The sequence below is a fragment of the Jaculus jaculus genome, chromosome 12, assembly GCF_020740685.1.
Source record: "Jaculus jaculus isolate mJacJac1 chromosome 12, mJacJac1.mat.Y.cur, whole genome shotgun sequence".
NCBI classification, from domain to species: domain Eukaryota; kingdom Metazoa; phylum Chordata; class Mammalia; order Rodentia; family Dipodidae; genus Jaculus; species Jaculus jaculus.
The window spans coordinates 66,986,749-67,000,829 of NC_059113.1; positions in this window are offsets into that span (position 1 = coordinate 66,986,749).

Below are 14,081 nucleotides of genomic sequence, written 5' to 3' on the forward strand. Positions count from 1 at the left end.
AGTGATGTATTCCAAGTTCTGAAAAATAACAACTGTCAACCAAGGTTACTTTATCCTGCAAAGCTACCCATTCAAATAGATGGAGAAATAAGGACATTCCATGACAAAAGCAGGCTAAAGGAGTATTTGAAGACAAAACCAGCTCTACAGAAAATACTTGATAGGATCCTCCATGTTGAAGAAAAGGGAAAGCACACATATAAGGAACCTGGAAAAAACAAGCAATACTCAAATACTGGTTAACACAAGAAAGCAAAGGTAGAACTGGAACCACAAAAAAAAAAAAAAAGGCAAATATAAATACATACCTTTCAGCAATATCTCAATATCAACGCCTCAATGCCCCAACCAAAAGACATAGGTTTGCAGACTGGGTTAAAAAGTAGGATCCTGGGCTGGAGAGATGGCTTAGCGGTTAAGCGCTTGCCTGTGAAGCCTAAGGACCCCGGTTCGAGGCTCGGTTCTCCAGGTCCCACGTTAGCCAGATGCACCACAAGGGGGCGCACGCGTCTGGAGTTCGTTTGCAGAGGCTGGAAGCCCTGGCGCGCCCATTCTCTCTCTGTCCCTCTATCTGTCTTTCTCTCTGTGTCTGTCGCTCTCAAATAAATAAATAAATAAATAAATAAAATAAATTAAAAAAAAAAAAACGTAGGATCCTACAATTTGTGGTCTCCAAGAAACTCACCTTTCTACAAATGATTTAGGGTGAAAGGTTGGAAGATGGTGTTTCAAGCAAATGGGCCTAGAAAACAAGCAGGGGTTGCTATCCTAATATCTGACAAGGTGGACTTCAGTACAATGTTGGTCAAGACAGATAAGGAAGGTACTTTATATTGATTAAAGGCACACTCCAACAGGCAGACATTACAATCCTAAACATCTATGCACCAACATGAGGGCTCCCAAATTCACCAAACAAACACTATTAGAACTAAGGTCACAGATAATACCAAACACAGTGGTGGTGGGTGACTTTAACACCCCATTCTCATCAATTGACAGGTCATCCCAGGAAATAATAAACAGAGAGGCATCTGCACTAAATGTGGAAATGGAAGGAATGGACCTAACAAATATATACAGGACATTTCATCCAAAGGCTGTAGAATATAAATTCTTTTCACCAGCACATGGAACATTCTCTAAAATAGACCATATATTAGACACAAAGCAAATCTTAACAAATTCAGGAAAATTGAAATAATTCCTTGCATTCCATCTGACCACAATGGAATTAAACTACAAATCAGTAGTAAGAAAGGCTATAGAACATACACAAAATCATGGAAACTAAACAATACACTACTAAATGAGGAATGGGTCAATGAAGAAATCAAGAAGGAAATCAAAAAATTTATAGAGTCAAACGATAATGAGAACACAACATATCAAAATCTCTGGGACACAATGAAGGTGGCTCTAAGAGGTAAATTCAAGTGACTATAATAAGAAATTAGAAAGGTCGCAAGTAAACGACCTAATGCTTCACCTTAAAGCCTTGGAAAAAGAACAACAAGGCAAACCAAAAATCAGTACATAGGAAGAAATAATAAAGATTAGGGCAGAAATTAATGAAATAGAAACAAACAAAAAAAAAACAATCCAAAGAATTAATGAAACAAAGAGTTGGTTCTTTGAAAGGATAAACAAGATTGATAAACCCTTAGCAAATCTGACCAAAAGAAAGAGAGAAGAGACACAAATTAATAAAATCAGAGATGAAAAAGGTAACATCACAACAGATTCCAGAGAAATTTAAAAAAAAAAAATCTTAGGGGCATACTATAAAAGCATATACTCCACAAATATGAAAATCTGAAAGAAATGGATGATTTCCTTAATTTATATGACCTGCCTAAATTAAATCAAAATGAGATTAATCACTAAAATACACCTATAACAACCGAGATCCAAACAGTTATCAATAATCTCCCAACTAAGAAAAGCCCAGGCCCAGATGGATTAACTGCTGAATTTTACCAGACCTTTGAGGAAGAGCTAACACCAGTGCTTCTTAAGCTTTTCCAGGAAATAGAAAAAAAAGGAATTCTACCAAACTCCTTCTATGAGGTCAGCATCACTCTGATACCAAAACCAGGCAAAGATAGAACAAAAAAAGAAAATTACAGATCAATCTCCCTCATGGACATAGATGCAAACATTCTCAACAAAATATTGGCAAACAGAATACAAGCATATATCAGAAAGATCATTTACCCTGACCAAGTAGGCATTATCCCAGAGATGCAGGGATGGTTCAACATACGCAAATCTATAAATGTAATATATTACATAAACGGGTTGAAGGACAAAAATCACATGATCATCTCATTAGATGCAGAGAAAGGGTTTGACAAAATCCAACATCCCTTCATGATAAAAGTCCTACGGAGACTTGGAATAGAAGGAACATATCTCAATATAATAAAAGCTGTTATTGACAAGCCTACAGCCAATATATTACTAAATGGGGAAAAACTGGAAGCTTTTCAACTAAAATCAGGAACAAGACAAGGGTGCCCACTGTCCCCACTTTTATTTAACATAGTTTTGGAAGTCTTACCCGTAGCAATAAGGCAAGAGACACACATAAAATGGATACAAATTGGAAAGGAAGAGATCAAGTTATTATTTGCAGATGACATGATTCCATACATAAAGTACCCTAAAGACTCTACTAGCAAACTGTTAGAGCTGATAAAAACCTACAGCCATGTCGTAGGATACAAAATAAATACACAGAAATCAGCAGCATTCATATATGCTAACAACAGACACACAGAGGATGAAATCAGGGAATCACTCCCATTCACAATTGCATCAAAAAAAAATAAAGTACCTTGGAATAAACCTAACCAAAGAAGTAAAGAATCTCTATGATGAGAACTTTGAAACACTCAAGCAAGAAATTGCAGAAGACACTAGAGAGTGGAGAAACATCCCTTGTTCCTGGATTGGAAGAATCAATATTGTGAAAATGGTAATCTTACCAAAAGCAATCTACACATTTAATGCTTTCCCTATCAAAATTCCAAAGGCATTCTTCATGGAAATAGAAAAAACAATCCAAAAATTCATTTGGAATCACAAAAAACCTCGAATATCTAAAATAATATTGAGCAACAAAAATAAGGCTGGTGGTATCACCATACCTGATTTTAACCTATACTACAGAGCCATAGTAACAAAAACAGCATGGTACTGGCACAAAAACAGACATGTAAATCAATGGAACAGAGTTGAGGACCCAGATGTAAGTTCAGGTAGCTATAGCTAATTGATATTCAATAAAAATACCAAAAATACTCACTGGAGAAGGAACAGCCTCTTCAGCAAATGGTGTTGGGAAAACTGGATATGTATCTGTAGAAGGATGAAAATAGATTCTTCTCTCTCTCTCTCCATGCACAAGAATTAAGTCCAAATGGATTAAGGACCTTAACATCAGAGCGGAAACTCAAACTGCTAGAGGAAAAAGTAGGGGAAACCCTTCAACATATTGGTCTTGGCAAAGACTTTCTGACTACAACCCCAATTGCTCAGGCAATAAAACCACAGATTAATCACTGGGACCTCATGAAATTACAAAGATTTTGCACTGAAAAGGACACAGTGAAAAAAGCAAAGAGGCATTCTACAGAATGGGAAAAAATCTCCACCAGCTATATATCTGATAGAGGATTAATATCTAGGTTATACAGAGAACTCAAACAGTTAAATATTAAGGAATCAAACAAGCCAATCAAAAAAATGGGATATGGAGCTAAATAGATCATTCTCAAAGGAAGAAATATGAAAAGCATGTAAGCATCTAAAAAAATGTTCTATATCACTAGTCATCAGGGAAATGCAGATTAAAACTACATTGAGATTCCATCTCACTCCTGTCAGATTGGCCACCATCATGAAAACAAATGATCATAAATGTTGGCCGGGATGTGGAAAAAGAGCAACCCTTCTACACTGCTGGTGGGAATGCAATCTGGTCCAGCCATTGTGGAAAACAGTGTGGAGGTTCCTAAAACACCTAAAGATTGATCTACCATATGACCCAGCTATAGCACTCCTAGGCATATATCCTAAGGACTCATCACATTTTCTTAGAAGTACGTGCTCAACCATGTTTATTGCTGCTCAATTTATAATAGCTGGGAAATGAAACCAGCCTAGATGTGTCTCAACTGATGAGTGGATAATGAAGATGTGGCACATTTATACAATGGAGTTCTACTCAGCAGTAAAGAAAAATGAAGCTATGACTTTTGCAGAAAAATGGATGGATCTGGAAAGGATTATACTAAGTGAGGTAACCCAGGCCCAGAAAGCCAAGCACCACTTGTTCTCCCTCATATGTAGATCCTAGCTACAGATGGTTGGGCTTCTGTGTGAGAAGGAAAATACTTAGTAGCATAGCCCAGTAAATTAAAAAGGAGATATAAAGGGAAGAGAAAGGAACAGAGGGGGGTACTTAATAGGTTGTTATTGTATATATGTAAGTACAATGATTGAGATGGGGCAGTAATATGATGGAGAGTGGAATTTTAAAGGGGAAAGTGGGTGAGGGAGGGAGGGTATTACCATGGGATTTATTTTTTGTAACCATGGAAAAAGTTAATAAAAAGTAAATAAATAAATATTAAAAACAATGTCAGTCCTGCAAAGGCAATCTACAGATTTAAAGCAATTCACATCAAAATCCCAACATCATTCTTCACAGAGATAGATAAAATTGATCTCAAAATTCTCATGGAAAAACAAAAGTCCTTGGTTATCCAAGCATATCCTCAGCAAAAGAAACACCTTGGAGGCATCACCATACCTGATCTAAAGCTATCTTGCAAAGCCATAGTAATAAAAACAGCATGGTACTGGCATAAAAACAGGAGTATAGACCACTGGAATAGAATTGAGGTCCCAGCCTTTGGGTCAAGTAACTACAGCTACTTGATATTCGACAAAGGCTCTAATTGTATAGGCTGGCAAAAAAATAACATCTTCAACAAAGGGTGCTGGACAAACTGGATAACCATATGTAAGAAATTGAAATTTGATCCACACATCTCGCCATGCACAACAATCAAGTCCAAATGTATCAAAGACCTCAACATAACATCAGAAACTTGGCTACTAGTGGAAGAGAAGTTAGGAGGAACATTCCATGATCTAGGAATGAGAAAACACTTCCTGAACAAATCCTCAGTAGCACAGGATCTTAAACAATCACTCAACCAATGTGTTCTTATGAAGCTGAAAAGTTCCTTTACAGACAAACATACAATTAGCAAAGTCAATAGATTACCCACAGAATGGAAGAAAATATTTGCTGAGTATGCAACTGACAGAGGACTAATCTCTGGAATCTACAAAGCATTCAAAAACCTAAATAAAAACTCAAACAACCCACTCACAAAATGGGGCAAAGAACTAGGTAGGCAGTTCACAGAGGAAGAAATACAAATGGCAAACACTCACTAAAGAAAATGTTCATTGGGCTGGAGCAATGGCTTAGCAGTTAAGTGCTTGCCTGTGAAGCCTAAGGACCCAGGTTCAAGGCTCAATTCCCCAGGACCCCTGTTAGCCAGGTGCACAAGGGGGTGCACACATCTGGAGTTCGTTTGCAGTGGCCGGAGGCCCTGGAGCACCCATTCTCTTTCTCTCTCTGCCTCTTTTTCTCTCCTTTCTTTCACTCTCAAATAAATAAATAAAAATGAATACAAAAAATTTAAAAAAGAAAATGTTCATCATCCCTAATCATCAGGGACATGCAAATTTAAACAATTATGAGATTTCACCTTACCCCAGTAAGGATAGCAAACATCAAAAAATCAAATGAAAATAAATGCTTGCAAGGATGTGGAGAAATAGGAACCCTCATCCACTGTTAGTGGGAATGTAAGATGGTACAACCACTTTGAAAAGCAATATGGAGATTTCTACAAAAGCTGACTATAGAGTTACCAACAGACCTAGTTATTCCTTTACTGGGCATGTATCCTAAAATCTCCATGCCTCAGTCCAGAGAGATTTTCTCAACCATGTTTATAGCTGCTCAATTCACAACAGCTAAGAGCTGGAATCAACCCAGATGTCCATCATTAGAAGCATGGGTAACTCAGATGTGGTATATCTACACAATGGAATTATACACAGCAGTAAGGAAAAAATGACACAATGAAATTTGAAGAAAAATGGTCAAACCTGGAACAGATCATTCTCAGTGAACTCAGCCAATCACAGAAATATAATCGCCACATAGTCTCACTCATCTACAGCTCCTAACCTGAATCTACCAAGTTGCCGATATACCTAGCAAGCATCTCAAGGACTGGACAATAGGGATGGTGGGGAGGGAGGGGAGGGCAAGGGAGGAGGTGGAGGGCACAAAACTGCACCCAAACAACAATGGTACCATAAAACTCTACATTGTAAAAGACAGACCAACTGGTTGAACCTTCACTGGGCCCTAAGAGGGAACATCTTATTCACAAGGCACTGGAGAGGGTATGACAAAAACTGTCCTTTATCTCCTCCCATTTCTGTTTCTTTATCTAGCTCTCCCTTTCTTCTCTCTCATCTCTATATCTCTTTTATATCACTTATCTTTTTCTTCCTTCACTTTTTGGGTACTGACCTGTAACTCCCAGTACCAGCAGGTGGATCTCATCCACAATAGGCTTTTGATAATAAAGAGTTACAAGATTTCCCAAAAGAAGACAGATTTCTGTCAGAGTGCTTGATGACCCACCAAAGGTTAGTGGCAAGACCCTACTGCTGAAGAAACCATATGGTGTTGGCACATAACATGGAGTGACATGGCTGGAAGCTAGAAGAGAGTCAGTCCCCAGATATTTAGCTCATCTAATGCTGGAAGGTGCTATATGAGCGACTGGGGAAAATTAATAATATCTGAGCTAACCTGCTTAGCAGCAAACAACCTGACATGATGAGCACAAAAGTGAATAGTGATACACAGCCATGGTGGGAAACCAACTGCTCTTGATTTGGCTAACTGATCTGCTCAGTGGAACAAAATAGATAGCTGGAGCTGGGAAACAAGTAAGAACCATATATAAAAATGAGCCTGCTCTCAATGATCAATCTCCCACCAATTGTGGGCTACAAGTGGGCCTACACCTATTAAACTTTCTCTAAAAAAAACAATAGTTATCACACTTTAAAATTTTTTTTGATTTTTTTGTATGAAGTACTTTTAACATTTGTATTTCACTGCTATGTTGCACTTTATGGTTTATAAAGTAAACTTATTTTCTTTCTCCTTAATCACTAATATTAGAATTTATTTCTAAGACTCATTCAGCATGCATAGTTGATAGTAAATTTCTTTGATTTAGCTTGTCTAACTGAGTAACCGTTGGTGAGCACTCTTGATTTACATTTGGAACATTCAGGTTTACTGAGAATGATCTTGTGTTTTAGACATGGATTTGTGACAGAGAAGGCCCTTCAGACTTGGTGGCAGGTTGTATGGTTATTGCCAAGTAGCACTGGTTGGAGACTTCTCTTAAATTTTATATTTGTGGGCTGGAGAGATGGCTTAGCAGTTAAGCACTTGCCTGAGAAGCCTAAGGACCCCAGTTCGAGGCTCAATTCCCCAGGACCCACATTAGCCAGATGCACAAGGGGGCGCATACATCTGGAGTTCATTTGCAATGGCTAGAAGCCCTGGCGTGCCTATTCTCTCTCTCTCTCTCTCTCTCTCTGTCTCACTGCTTCTTTCCCTCTCTGTCTGTAGCTCTCAAATAAGTAAATAAAAATAAACAAAAAAATTTATATTTGTGTGAATACCTAAAACCAGTTGTGCTGCTATACTTCATTAGTGTTTTTTCATTGGATGAGATACATGTTTATATTTAAGAAACTTTTTAAAGCAGGGGTTTGGGGTTGAATGTAAGGAGTTCTATGGATTCTCAAACTAGGATATTTTTCAAACTTCTGTGTGGAGAACTCACCAGGAGAACTTTATAGTGCCATGCTGGTTATACTGTGCTGAAGAAATAGTCAAAGCAGCTATAAGCTCCAGCTTTACATTGTAATAGGAGTCAAACTGGTTTTATGCAACTAAAAATGAAACCTCTAAAGAAACCAATCTTTTATATTTTATACTGCACTTTAATGTACTTTCTGTAACTGCAGTGGAAATTGTAGCCTTTGGGTAGCATGCCTCTGAACCCAGGCTCGTCATTGTGAGGTGCTCCTGCACAACATCTCATCCCTGTAAAGCCCAAATGTCTTCCAGGGTTTCCTTCCTTGGGTTTCCTCAAATTTCTATTTTTTTTTTTTTTTTTTTTTTTTTTTTTTGGTTTTTCAAGGTAGGGTCTCACTCTAGCTCAGGCTGACCTGGAACTCACTATGTAGTCTCAGCGTGGCCTCGAACTCACGGCGATCCTCCTACCTCTGCCTCCCGAGTGCTGGGATTAAAGGCGTGCACCACCACGCCCGGCCAAATTTCTATTTTTTGAGTCATTTTTCTATTAAGAGGAAAATAGCAATGGCCATTTTTATGTGTAGACTATCACATCTGTTTTCAGCCATTATTATTTCCTTCAGTTTGTAGTAAAAATATCTTCATGAGTTCCATAAGAATGAAAGGCATTTCAGATCTCTACTGCAGGCAGGTGGTTGAAGCCACATTTGGTGTATGTTGTGGCTTGCTCTTCCTGTGCTGCCTTTCTCCTGCCATCATGTCTCCTAAGTGTCTAGGAAGTGACCATGGAAAAGAACAAATTAAGAAGATAGTGGTGTGGAGGGAGCAGATGCTAGTTTGGTATTTTCATTCACTACAACAGAAGTTGAGCAGAAGAAAATGTTTGATTCAAGATGAGGTGGAATTTTTAATGCAAAAAATTGTAATAAAATGAGATTCATAAATTTAGAAAAACAATTTAAGGGCTGGGGAGATGGCTTAGTGGTTAAGGCACCTGCTTGCAAAGTCTAAGGACTCATGTTTGACTCTATAAGTCCCATTTAAGCCAGACAAAGTCATGCAAGTGTGCAAGGTCACACCTGCACACAAGGGGGTGCACATGTTGAGTTATATTGCAGTGATTGGAGGCAGTGGTACACCAGTTCTCTCTCTCTCTCTTGCTCTCTCACATAAAAAGGTACAGTCTGTTGGGCTTGCCTCAACAACAACAACAACAACAAAACCATTTTAAAATATAATTGGTATAATAAAATGTTCTACTACTTTGCCAGTTCTTAACTTCAGTTTCTATGTTATATCTCAAGAATATCTGTGAGGACTAGTTAGCAGTTCACATGGAAACGCCTAGCCTGGGAAATATCCATGTTTCTCTATTAGTCTTTAAATGAAAAAAAAATGATCACTCTAATATCACTCAATCTTGGGATTGAGTATGAACATCTGTGAAAAGTGAAACTGCTAAAACATGGTGTTTCCCTGTTTAGTTTGTTGGGAGCCATAAAGCAAAAGCCTCTCCATTTGCCTAGGCCTATTCTTATGTTGACTCATTTATCAGAAAGCTGGTCCATACAGCTTGAGGTTAGGAATGTGTATGGCTCCTGGGTGCTCCAATATCCAAAAAAGTAGGGGTCAACAGACTGTTTACAGAATGTTATCTTTTGCAAAAGGCCAGTTTGCAGTCAGGCTGTCAAGCCATTGAGGCAAGATGAGATAAACACTCAGTTACATCTCCTCTAAGTTCCCTAACAATCCCATGGCCCTAAATCATGTCAGTCAGCTTGCTCCCCCCTTTCTTACCCCTATATAACCACTGTGTAAAAAATAAAAGTTAGAGACCTTGATCAGACTCCAGACTTAGTCTCCTTCTTTGTGTCTGTCTTGTCTCTCATCCAGGTTAGTTTCCCCTCAGGTCCTTGTTTAACTCCCCACTGGCTGGGGCAATAGTTCATGTTTGGAATAGTCTATTTCCTATATGGTCATATCCACATAACTATATCCCTTAGATGATCAATAAGGGAATCACTTTCTTTTTTAAAATTGAAAAAATTATTAGTTATATACGCAGTGTGTATACAGCTTTGTTGGTACCATCATTAGCCTCCTCCCTATCCTTCCCCCTCTGAAGGTCCCCTCTTCATTGGGGAATGTGGGTCGTGTGTTGTGGGGTTAGCCATCAGTTATGGGGAAGAGGCAATATCTCTGTACATAATGTTCCAACATGTGGCTGTAACATTCTTTCTGCCCAGCCTTTTGCGAATTTCCCTGAGCCATGTTGGGTACATTTTAGATCTAGTTCAGTGATGAGGTCTTGGGAGCCTCTGTGTCTCTGGATATATGGTTTGGTAGGAGTTGAGTGTTCTCTGTGTCTATCTCCTTCACTCTTGTGCTGGTACCAGGTTCACCAAGAAAGCAGAACTCTTGCTTATTTCCTCAATTACTCTATGGTTTCAACTGGTGCCCTGGTGAGGTACAATGAGTTGATTCTCTCCTCAGGGTTCTGCACCCATCTGAAAAAGAGAAGCACATTCTCCAGTGAGAGTGAGGTCAGCATCAGATAAATGGGATAACCATTATCATTTTAGAGAGAATTTATTAGGGGTGGGCCCTCTTGTAACCCACAATTGGTGGGAACTTGATAACAGAGAGCAGGTTCATTTTTTGGATATCATTTTGACTTGTTTCCCAGATCTAGCTATGGGTTCCATTCCACTGAGCAGATCCATTAGCCAAATCAAGAGCAGTTGGTTACCCCCCATGACTGTGTTCCACTAATGGGATTTTGTGAGTATCACATCAGGTTGTTTGCAGCTGAGTAGATTAGACCACGAATTTCTTGGATAGATGTTGGTCATTTTCCCCAGTCCTTCATGTAGCACCTTCTGGAATGAGACAAGCTGTCTGGAGGCTGACTCTCTTCCAGATTCCAGCCAGTTCACTCCATATTCAGTACCAACAGCATATGGTGTTTTTGTCAGTTGGGTCTTACCATTAACCTTTGGTGGGTAATCAAGTGCTCTGATAGAAATCTGTCTTTTTTGGGGGGGAAACCTCATAGGTCTCTCTGATCAACAGTTCATTGTAGATGTTAACTGCATACTGGTACTAGGAGTTACAGGCCAGGGCCAAGGGAAAAGAAGAAAGAAAAAAATAGATAATTTAAAATAAAGAAATAGGGAGGGAGGGAGGGAGGGAGGGAGGGGGGGGGAAACAGGAGAAGACTATGGTTAGTCTTCATCATACCCTTTCCAGGGCCCTGTGATTCAGGTGTTCCCTCTAAGAACCTGATGAAGGTTCAACCATTTGGTCTGTATTTTAAGATATAGAATTTTATGGTACCATTGCCACTTGGGTCCAGTTTTGTCTCTCTCCCCACATCTTTACCCTCCCCTCCCCCACCCTCCTTATTATCTGTATCTTAAGAAGTTTATTAGGTATGTCAGCATCTCAGGCAGATTCAGGTTAGGAGCCACAGATACATGAACCCATGTGACAATTATCTTTTTGTGATTGGGTGAGTTCACTGAGAATGATCTGTTCCAAGTTTGACCATTTTTTCTTCAAATTTCATTGTCATTTTTTCTTACTGCTGTGTATAATTACATAATGTAGATATAAACACATCTTGTTTAAAATTTTTATTAACATTTTCCATGATTATAAAAAAATAACCCATGGTAATTCCCACCCTCCCCACCCCCACACTTTCCCCTTTGATAAACACATCTTGGTTGTCCATTCATCTAATGATGGACATCTGGGTTGAATCTATCTCTAAGCTATTATGAACTGAACAGCTATAAACATGGTTGAGCAAATATCCCTGAACTGAGGCATGAAGCTTTTAGGGTAAATGCCCAGTAAGGTAATAACTGGGTCTGATGGTAACTCTATATTCAACCATTTTAGGAGTCTCCATATTGTTTTCCATAGTGGTTGTCCCACCTTACATTCCCACCAACAGTGAATGAAGGTTCCTATTTCCCCACATCCTTGCCAGCATTTGTTTTCATTTGATTTTTTTAAAATATTTTTTAAATATTTATTTATTTGAGAGTGACAGACACAGAGAGAAAGACAGATAGAGGGAGAGAGAGAGGATGGGCGCGCCAGGGCTTCCAGCCTCTGCAAACGAACTCCAGACGCATTCGCCCCCTTGTGCATCTGGCTAACGTGGGACCTGGGGAACCGAGCCTCGAACCGGGGTCCTTAGGCTTCACAGGTGAGCGCTTAACCACTAAGCCATCTCTCCAGCCCTTCATTTGATTTTTTTAATGCTTACTATCTTACTGAGGTAAGGTGGAATTTCATAGTTCTTTTAATTTGCATTTCTCTGGTGATTAGAGATGATAAACATTTTCTTAAGTGTGTTTTTGCCATTTGTATTTCTTCCTCTGAGAACTCCACATACAGTTCTCTGTCCCATTTTGTGAGTGAGTTGTTTGACTTTTTTATTTGCTTAGGTTTTTCAATTCTTTGTAGACTCCAGAAATTAGGCCTCTGTCAGTTGTATATCCAGCAAAAATTTTCTCCAATTATGTGGGTAATCTATTGGCTCTGCTTATGGTATGTTTGTGAAGAAACTTTTCATCTTCATGAGATCCCAATGGTTGAGTGATTATTTAAGTTCCTGGGCTACTGGGGTTTTGTTTAGGAAGTCTTTTCTCATTCCTATACCATGGAAAGTTGCACCTATTTTTTCTTCCAGTAGTAGCTGAGTTTCCAGTCTTCTATTGAGGTCTTTGATCTATTTGTACTTGATTTTTATGCATGGAGAGTTGTGTGGATCTAATTTCATTTGCCTGGATATGGTTATCCAGTTTGTTCAGCACTATTTGTGGAAGATGCTGTCTTTTTATCCAGCCTGCATTGTTAGAACCTTTGTCAAATATCAAGTAGCTATAGTTACTTGACCCAAGGTCCGGGTCCTTGATTCTGTTCCATTGATCTATAATCCTGTTTTTTTTTTTTTTAAATTTAATTTATTAGCTTTCTTTTTAGTAAATACAGGCAGTTTGGTACCATTATTTAGGCTCATCTCTGATCTACCCCCTCCCATTAGACCCTCCTTGTTAATGAAAATAGGTCGTGCATTGTGGAGTTAGCCCCCAGTTATTGGTATGATAAATGTCTCTGCAAATCATGACCCAACATGTGGCTCTGACATTCTTTCTGCCCCTCTTCCGCAAAATTTCCCTGAGCCATGTTGGGTTCATTTTTGGTCTGCTTCAGTGCTGAGGTGTTGGGGGCCTCTGAGGCTTTGGGTCTCTGATTTGGTAGGAGTTGATTTTTCTCTGCGTTGATCTCCTTCCCCTTTGTGCTGGTATCCGGTTCACAGGAAAACATCACCCTTGCTTATTTCACCAGTCATCCTTAGTTTCAGTTGGGCCCCTTTTGAGGTATGTTGGGGCAGCTTTCGTCTTAGGATCTGCATCTTTCTGGAAAACAGAAGCAGATTCTCCAACGGAGAATAAGTTAGCACCTGGAAAATTGAGATAACACTTACTTTTTTGATAGACAGTATGGTAGGTTTAGGCCCTCTTATACCCCGTGATTGATGGTAGCTTGATATTGTAGAGTGGGCTTGTGTTTGGGTATGGTTCTGACTTGTTTCCCAGCTCCAGCTATGGGTCTAGTACCACTGAGTGGATCAGTTAGACAAATCAAGAGCAATTGATTCCTCACCATGGCTGTGTACCATTATTGCACTTGTGTGGGCATCACATCCAGTTATTTGTTGCTAACTAGGTTAAACAGTGTGTTGCTTGGACAGATCTTGGTCATTTCCCCCAGTCGCCTATGTAGCGCCTTCTGGCACTAGACACGCTGACTGTCTGGGGACTGACTCTCTCCTGGCTTCCAGCCATGTCATTCCATTTTACGCGTCAGCTGCGTATGGAGTCTTCAGCAATAGGGTCTTACCACTGGCCTTTGGTGGGTCATCAAGTACTCTGACAGAAGTCTGTCATTGTTTTGGGAAACCTTGTAGGTTTCTGTGATCAAAAGCTCATTGTGGATGGTAGGCCCAAGCTGGAAGTGGGGGTTATAGGTCAGTGTCCACTAAGAAATTGAGGAAAAAGATAACTAATATACAAGAGTTAGAGAGGAGAGAGATAGAGGGGAGAGGGAGGGAGGGAGG